The sequence below is a fragment of the Mytilus trossulus genome, chromosome 1, assembly GCF_036588685.1.
Source record: "Mytilus trossulus isolate FHL-02 chromosome 1, PNRI_Mtr1.1.1.hap1, whole genome shotgun sequence".
NCBI classification, from domain to species: Eukaryota; Metazoa; Mollusca; class Bivalvia; order Mytilida; family Mytilidae; genus Mytilus; species Mytilus trossulus.
Window position 1 is genome coordinate 33,099,289 of NC_086373.1, and position 8,737 is coordinate 33,108,025.

At 34.0% G+C, this 8,737-nt stretch overlaps 1 non-coding gene across 1 annotated transcript; it reads left to right on the forward strand.

Moving 5' to 3' along the window:
• Positions 1-6,337: 6,337 nt before the first annotated feature.
• Positions 6,338-6,501, forward strand: LOC134702781 (U1 spliceosomal RNA). Its single transcript, XR_010104560.1, has one exon. It is a non-coding gene; the product is annotated as a U1 spliceosomal RNA (small nuclear RNA).
• The last annotated feature ends 2,236 nt before the right edge of the window (positions 6,502-8,737 follow it).

The window sequence follows — 8,737 nt, forward strand, 5'->3', positions numbered from 1 at the left end:
TTCAAAGGGGAGCCTTGTAAATTGTATAAACAGAAAACAGAATTGTTTTTTTTTTTTTATATATATCAAGACAAATCAAGATTTTATTCTGCTCCTCTGGAACTATACACTTGGGCTCAATTTCCGGATATTCATAATGTTTAAGGTTCATCTGAATGAATTGAAAAATATGACCGTTTTTACACACACACATCCATTAAGAGAACAGACAAACTGATGCATCTAGGAAAGTATTAAGGATTAATATGTATCCTTGTGTTGCTTCAATGCTAAACATTTGGAAATTTATAGAAAATCCACAGCCTTTATCCTTGTTCTATCATATTTGGCAATTTGATGACCGATAGATATAGGATTATTGCATGCAGTGCTATCATTGATTTTCTTAAAACAAGTTCATTAATGTAGTTATTGGTTAGAACAAATAAAAATATGGACCAAATCAAGTACACCCTATAGGGTGCGCTCGACTTTAGTTACTCTGCACGAGGTATTTTGAAATTTACAGGTTGGTTAGAACTTTTTGTAAAAAATAAACACTAGTACATCATAGAAAAGCAAGTGAGTAATCTATGTTTCAAGTTTTATAACAAAAATCTCTTTATCAAAGGCTGTGGATTTTCTAAAAAAAATTCTGGTTTATTTGCCACAAAGTCCTCTTTTTCTTTTAAATGCTAGGCAACAGTAAATATTAATGCTTTGCATCAAGTTTTCCCCTAGTATATGTTTAAAATGGACTGTATCTATTATTCATTATATCTGTAGTTTTGATACAATTGATGTTTAAAAAATTCGTACAAAAAAGGCTACAGAAGGGTACATAAACCTTAAAGCATGGCAGGACCTTTAGATATGTAAAAGTTATATAAATTCTATGTTTGAGAAAAAAACTAACTTACCTGGTTTTTGAATACGGTCCACTCAGTTACACAGTTAAAATCACCTATTTTTTGCAGGTGTCTATTGTCTATAGTGTCTATTTAAATCAAAACTACTCACAACATCGATTATACTATTTACTATCATTTTCATATAAACTCAAAATACGCCAAATAGTTAAAAAGAACTAACCGAGCCCCTATTGCGACAAACTCAACAAAAAACAATGCATACAAATATGGATATTTCTTTCAATTGACGGTAATCCTTTTAAACTTAGTCATTCTTTATAAATTACGGTCATCCTTAACAATTTACGGTCATCTTTTAACCAATTACGGTCAGCCTTGTTATGAATCACTAATCCGGTTACGGTCATCTCGATTACGATTTACGGTCATCCTAGCGAATTTTTCAAATCCAAATTCCCGTTTTATACACGTTCCTCGGTAGAGATTTGTGACTTCCATGTGAATCTTTTATAAATTTATATCGTATCAAAGTATGCTTTGTAAAGAAAATGATGCAGAAACACCTTAACAGACAATAAAAATACTGACCTAATTTTTCATCCGACATCTTGGGATGACCGTGAATGCAGTTACGGTCATCAGCTTTACCCCAGTGAATATACCAAATATCAAATCAATATCTTCAAGCATGAAGGAAAACTGATTTGCCTGACAGACTTGAGTGCAAACCTAAATTCCCCTTTGTCTGTCTCTATAGGGGACTTGAAATAAAGGAAAGCCAAATTGTTGGGGACATATAAAGCCACATTGAGCAAAGCATTGTGCACTCTCAAAAACATTATTGGCTAAAAGTTCATTCACAACAAAGAGTAGTTACCAACACACTAGGGAGATAAAACAAGGAAAAAATTCATGAAACGAATTGGTTCATGTATTGAAAGGGTGAAATTCTGGCTTAGTGGACTGAAATTAAGAGCAAAGTGATATCTAGCTGATAAATTGTACATATATTTATTATAGTAGTAATGTTTAACCGTTATCTGTATTAGTTGCTTCACTACAGGAATAAATATTCTACTGCAAACACCTTGTTTGCTTTTCGCAAACACCTTGTTTGCTTTTCAAACAACTGAATATAATGACTACAATTGACTGTGATGAGTTGTAATGTCACTGTTAACGTTTTGGAGAAGTCGGGTGCGTACTGCTGATACTTTAAACTTGCTCTTGAACACTAAATTAAACTACAGAAACTCGTAGTTTTGCTCGGTAAATCAAACGAGTTATTAATACATAAGTGAATCTTCGCCGAGTTGACATCCCAACACAAAAGAAAAAAAATATGAGTTCAAATCACAACCAATTCAAGTTGTTGGACAACAGTTATTCTGTGTCAGAAACCTTTGCGTCAAATATTTTTAATTACTATACAAATTCAGACCTGTAACAGTACCGAGTGCGAATATTGTGTCCATTTTTGCCTCAACTGTTCATGGTTGAACCTCTGCGGTTGTATCCAGCTGCATTCTACGAAACAATTTATTATATATGTTGGATCTTCCTGTTTCCGATTCTTACAACATATACTAGTAATTGTTATTTCTTCAAACTGCAAACCTAAGTCCACAACATTTATTTTTGAGCCTTTAAATCTATACGATTATATTATACTGATCGCACCAGTTTTGTTATGCTTCCTAACGTAGCCATTCAACTAGGGGAAAATTGTTGATTCTTGTGAACCTCTTAGAAATACTGATGCCCATTTAGCATATGTTTATATCATAGAGGTACAAATATTGCCATAAGTTAAAAAGGATTTTAACCTAAATTAGTACTGAGATGGGTGTTGGCGTAAGAATACTCTTCACAAATGATAGTTTACTACTCGGTGGAAGGGACGTGAATTGTACACTAGTGAGCTAGAGGACTTGTAACCTTATAAAAGCAATCATCGTGAGGTCTATATGTACAGTATCATAACCAAATATCTCAAAAGAACTACGTTGATATAATAGAATCATATGTCGGTCATGGCAGCCATTGTCTTGTAGATTATTTGTATATGCTGATCTAGAATTTTGAAAAAGGAGCTCCCTGGAAACCAACGTCAAATAGAAAGTTCTAAATCCTCCTCTTATTTATATGTCTAGCTTTAATCAAACTGGATATTGAATATATACAATGGGATTATGTATACAAACCTGTCAACTTCTGGGTCATTTAATCTCTGTGCTGATCTGTGCAGAGTCGTCTCATTGAAGATCACATACCACAATTTATTTTCATAATCTACGTATTGATTTTGAATCGGAGATCAAGATCACAGCTTTTTAAAAAAAATGCTGAAAGTGATGTTTCAGGATATTTTAGGACTAGACTACTGTATATAAAATGTTTTATGTCCAGTTAAGGGAGGAAGACCATAATGCATTTTGTTTGAGATCTTTGACATAATATATAAGCCTTGTACTTTACCTTAGTGGTTTGAACTCACAACCTCTGTGTTGACAAAATTAATAGTTGACTGGAGTGTAGAAAAAAATAGTAAAGGTAAACTGTTGGATAGCAATTTCCATGTACTGATTCTTACTTTTTTTTGTTGAACAAAGATTTTCAAGTTTCATTTGATAGTTACACCAGGACAGTTTGGGTATTAACTCGTGCTTATGACTTATCGTACAAGAGCTTCTAAAAGGATATTAGCATGTGTGGGCCTTTTTCAGCAGCCTGAACACTTACCTTTGTAAAACATCAGATTCTGTTTAGAACCAAATCTTAGCACAATACCAATTAGCAGTTTAAATCATCTCCACAAGTATTTATTATAGATCATTGCAAGTGCATTAATTATTGTCTTTTTTGTAAGCTCACCTGGCACAAACGGTCATAGTTCGCTATTAGCATCCATTTGCGTCCGTCGCCTGTCGTAATTGGCCATAAACTTTTACATTTTGATCAAAAATATTCTTTGAAAAGACTTAACTCACTACTTGGCAAACCACAATAATCCTTCGGGTATTTAATTTAAAGCAATTGCCATTTAGTCAATGGTTCTACGACTTCTATAGTTTCAACTTGACATTAGATTACTGGGCCGTAACTAGGTACTTCTAATAGTGAGGCAAATTATATTCGCCGAGCGGAGCGAGCCTTAAAATTTTTGGCGAGGGCCCCCATAAGCTCTGAGAAAACTAACGCAAAAACGTGCAGTCTGAGCGTTTCCCGGACTCTTTGTGACATAGAAACGCAATTAATTTTTAAATATTTTTTCGACAGTATTCTGGTCTAAAAGTAAAAACCTAGATTCATTGTAATTCAAAAATTTTAGGTTTTATGGGCAACATTAAAAGATCGATTTGTAGGATAAAGCAACACACATTAATACGGGATCTGTCTGTCTGTTCTTGTTTTGTATTTTGCTTATACATTGGTGATTTTTTTATGACTGGATTTAAATTTAGTGACAGTGCAGTACAAGTTATACTTTAAGATCTAGTACTGCTTAAGCCGACACTAGCGACCATCTTGACCCTGTTTTACTATATACTAATGATTCTTTTATTGTTGAAGACCCTCCAGCTACCATTAATCATTTGTAATTTTTTTTCTATGCATTGACTTTGTGTGCGATTAGGTTTTGTGCACATTATTCCATATTCCTTTATTTTCTGTTAAAGGGTCTAAACATTACTTAATGCAAGTTTAACCCTTCAATGTTAAAGGTCATATGGCATGTTGTTGTTTTTTCCCAAATTAATTGATCAATACCGGAAAATTGGTGACCTTACTTCAATTTAAACCATGTCAGCTATCTAGTTTTACTCTACAAAAAAAAACAGTTAAAAATGTATTCTTTGATATCAAATTCAATTCTCCATGCAGAAACGACCATTTTTTTCTGTCTTGTATCATCGTATATTCTGAAAATATTTTCTCGCACAATATCTGGACATCGGTGGGCATGCAACATTGCAAAACCACACATTTACAAATGAAAATCAACACTCAGACTTTAGTCAAAAAGTAGGACAATAACTGAACCAATAACAAAAACATGAAAATAAGAAGATGTGGTATATAATTGACAAGAAGAAAACAACTGTCCATGCACCAAAGATCGAAGGCCTGGTTGAGATCAAAACAACTACCGGTCCATATTCTGCTTTTATTTTCGATATGACTTCTGTGACAATTTTCTATCAGTATTCTTTTACGTATTTACTAATTAATTGATGTTTTAAAAACAGATTATTCCGTTATATCATTGAGGAACTGCCCACTTTTAATAATGTGGCATTGTCTTGTGTCACACTAGTAAGGACTAGGACTAATAGACTAGTAGTTCCAAAGCTTGGTTGGAGTTCCTGGTCAACAAAATTTGTGAAAAACACAATAACAGCTTAATAACGAGCATTTCTACATTTAATCTATTTCGTGATAGAGGTAAACATATTTGAGATATTTAAACACACTACTATAATTCAAAATTTTGATAAACTATCGTCGTAATTGTACCTTACAAAATTCCAATGTATACACTGATCACAATTCTTCATCAACTGCAGAAAAACCGTTCAATTCCAGGGAAACCAAAGAAGACCAATGGCCGAAACGCCCCAAAAAAAAAAAAAAAAAAATTACCACAATACCATAATAAGATAAAAATGTTCAATTATTATATTGACATATATTTGATCTTCAACATCTATTCAAAGGTGACCATTCACAACGGTCACTGGAACTTGGAATTGATAATAAATAGTAAATACAAGTTATTTCTATGAATATATTATAGAGTAAAACGGCCGGAAAAAATTTTGATTCATGTAGGGGGGGATAAGATTAATGGAGGGGGAAAAATAAAAATTACGGATTTCCGGAAAAAAGGGGGAGGGCTAAAAGTGTCCTGACCCCACGTACCTTATGACTATGCGTAATAATTTTCATGACTTTCTATTTTCTTTACAAGAATAACATGAAAATGCTCAATATTGAGTATATTATATTCTTATATGTAATTTTTCCACGTCATTGACACCGGTATTTATTATTTATTTTTCATTCATGAGGTTAAACAGGGAAGTATCATAATCGAGATCATGATATATAATACCTCCCTTGATAAACATACACAACGTATTTACCGATCGTAGCTACTCGACCATTCCCAGTCACTAAGCCTACAGTTATCGGTTATTATAGGCGTAGCCGAGTGCCCATGATTGCAGAATTTACCTGTGGAGTTGTCGTTCCTTGTCTCGTATTCACCGTCTTGCTAAAGTTAATAAACTAGCAATAACAAAGAATGATTTAAAATATAAATTGTCATTAAATCTTGAAAATTATAATCAATATTTATCAATTTTCATATTCTCTATATGTCAATTCACTGAATTATTATTGCAGCTTTTTAATTTTCAGCTGTCACCTTGTGTATAGCAATAATATTATGATTCAAGAACTTTATTTTTTCATTCAGAAGCATACTTACCTGGTACAGGGAGCACCGTGATCAAAAAGGCGGTCTCCCCAGGTCGAGGCCTTTCCATTGCACTTCGGATAGGCTGAAGCTTGCGAATGCCCCAAATGTGGGCATCTCGGGTACGCAATTTTTTAGTGTGGGGGACTGCGTTCGCGCTAACCCCCGAACAATCAAACAATAGTCAGTTCATTCTCCCAACTCATAGCTCTTCCAATCAACGAATTCCTTATATCCCAGAAAAGCGTTTGCCTCTAATTTTTTTGAATGTGATTCTTTAATAAAAGTGTTGCCTAAAAAATAATATAGTTATAGAAATGAGAGTATAAACGTTAATGGTTCCGCTAAACAAGAGTCTCACTAGAGACTTTCAGTGGTGGATCCAGGAATTTTCATAAGTGGGGGCCCACTTCAGTGATTCCATATATAAGCAACCAAATTTTTTCCCAAAAAAGGGGGGCCCGGGCCCCCCGCCCCTAAATCCGCCTCTGACTTTGATATAACGATTCTATAATATCTGTTCCTGAAGGCTACATTGAAACTCACTAATTGATGGAATAAATACTGTAATATTTGTTCCACAAGTAATAGTATGACATCAGACTATGACATGTCTTCCCTTTGAAACTTATATTTTGGAGGAACTTCTATTTTATAAGAGGCTTAGATGGAGCCACAGAGCGCATATATCCAGGTAAGTGACACAGCATCTTTAGAGTCTCTAGTCTAGCATTCCTTCTAAGTAGGTGCCTAATCACTGGAATAAGGTTGTAAGCATCAGTATTTCCTTATCAATGTGCCAAAATATCATTTGTTTGTAGCAATTTAATAATTCAAACTGCAATTTGATAAAATGTGTAGCAATTTGGTATTGTAATAGGAAAAAGCATTCTAAAGCATAAGTAAATATCATGCATTGCCAATGACAACTATATATTGAGGAGTCATGGTCATTAATGACAATAGGAAAAAGAAATAAATATCTGTGTATTGCAGATTACCTGATTGTAACTTATTTTGCAAATACCTTGCACACAATTCAAAACTATGCCACATGAAGTAATACCTGGCTTCAGTGCTATATTCGAAAGTTGTTATGCCTCCGCCCTGATGGAGGGGGCATGACGTTTTACTCTTATCCTTCAGTACATCCGTCTGTCCCGATTTGGTATCTGTCTCTAACTTCAGTTTGCCACAACCAAATGTTAGGAAACCTATACACAATGTTTATTACCACAAAACACAGATCAAATTTGAATTTAAGTGGCATCACTTAAACTGTTCAAAGGTTGTGCTCCTTTACAACTAAACAAATTTTTTTTAATAAAAAAAAATTATTTCCAAAAAATACAGATCAAGTTTCAATTGTGGGGTTGTCACTAAATTTTCTAGTGTTATGCCCCTTTAAAAAAAGTAAAAATGGCTGAATTTTTTGTTTCTATTCTCTAAATATAATTGGCAACAACAATTTTATGAACTAAGACACAATACTTATTAAAACATAACTCAGATAAAGTACAAATTTGGGTGGGGTCACATTTATAGTCCTTCTGTTAAGCTCCCTCATAACTTTATAGGATATGCAAGCGGGACATCATCTGTGTCCCATGGACACATTCCCCATTTATTTTGTAATCATCTTATTTACCTTATTCAGATTGGTTGCACCTGACAATATTTTAAACTTTAGAAGCTGGTCCAAACACAGCATTGGTCTTGCTCCATAGTCAATGAATATAGTCCTTAGTGTGAACAGTGTATAAATGTACACTTTCCCAATTTATTTCTTGATATTTAATGCATGAAATATTAAAAGAGGGACAAAAGATACCAAAGGGACAGTCAAACTCATAAAACTAAAACAAACTGACAACGCCATGGCTAAAAATGAAAAAGACAAACAGAAAAACAATAGTACACATGACACAACATAGAAAACTAAAGAATAAACAACACGAACCCCACCAAAAACTAGGGATGATCTCAGGTGCTCTGGAAGGGTTAGCAGATCCTGCTCCTCATGTGGCACTTGTCGTGTTGCTTATGTGATTGCAAATCCGGTAAATAGTCTAATTTGGTAGGTTACATTCATAAAAGGGAAGGGGATTGTAGTTACGACGTAAGGAACATACTGATATCATTTGTGAAACGGTTATTCCATAACGGTCAACCAACTCGTGACGGCGTCCGTAAAATTTACGAAGGGATGATTTCAACTTCACCATTTGGAACTCTTGGTTTAATAGCTTCCTTGTGAGCAGCAACCCTCTATCAAGAAAATCATGAAAGGAAATGCAAGCACTGGAATATTAAGGGGATGAAATTAAATGTCAAAAAAATTTGGGTGCTGAATCTTTATGTTAAGTAGAGATTTGGTCCAGTAAAAAAAGGTAAAAAACTTTTA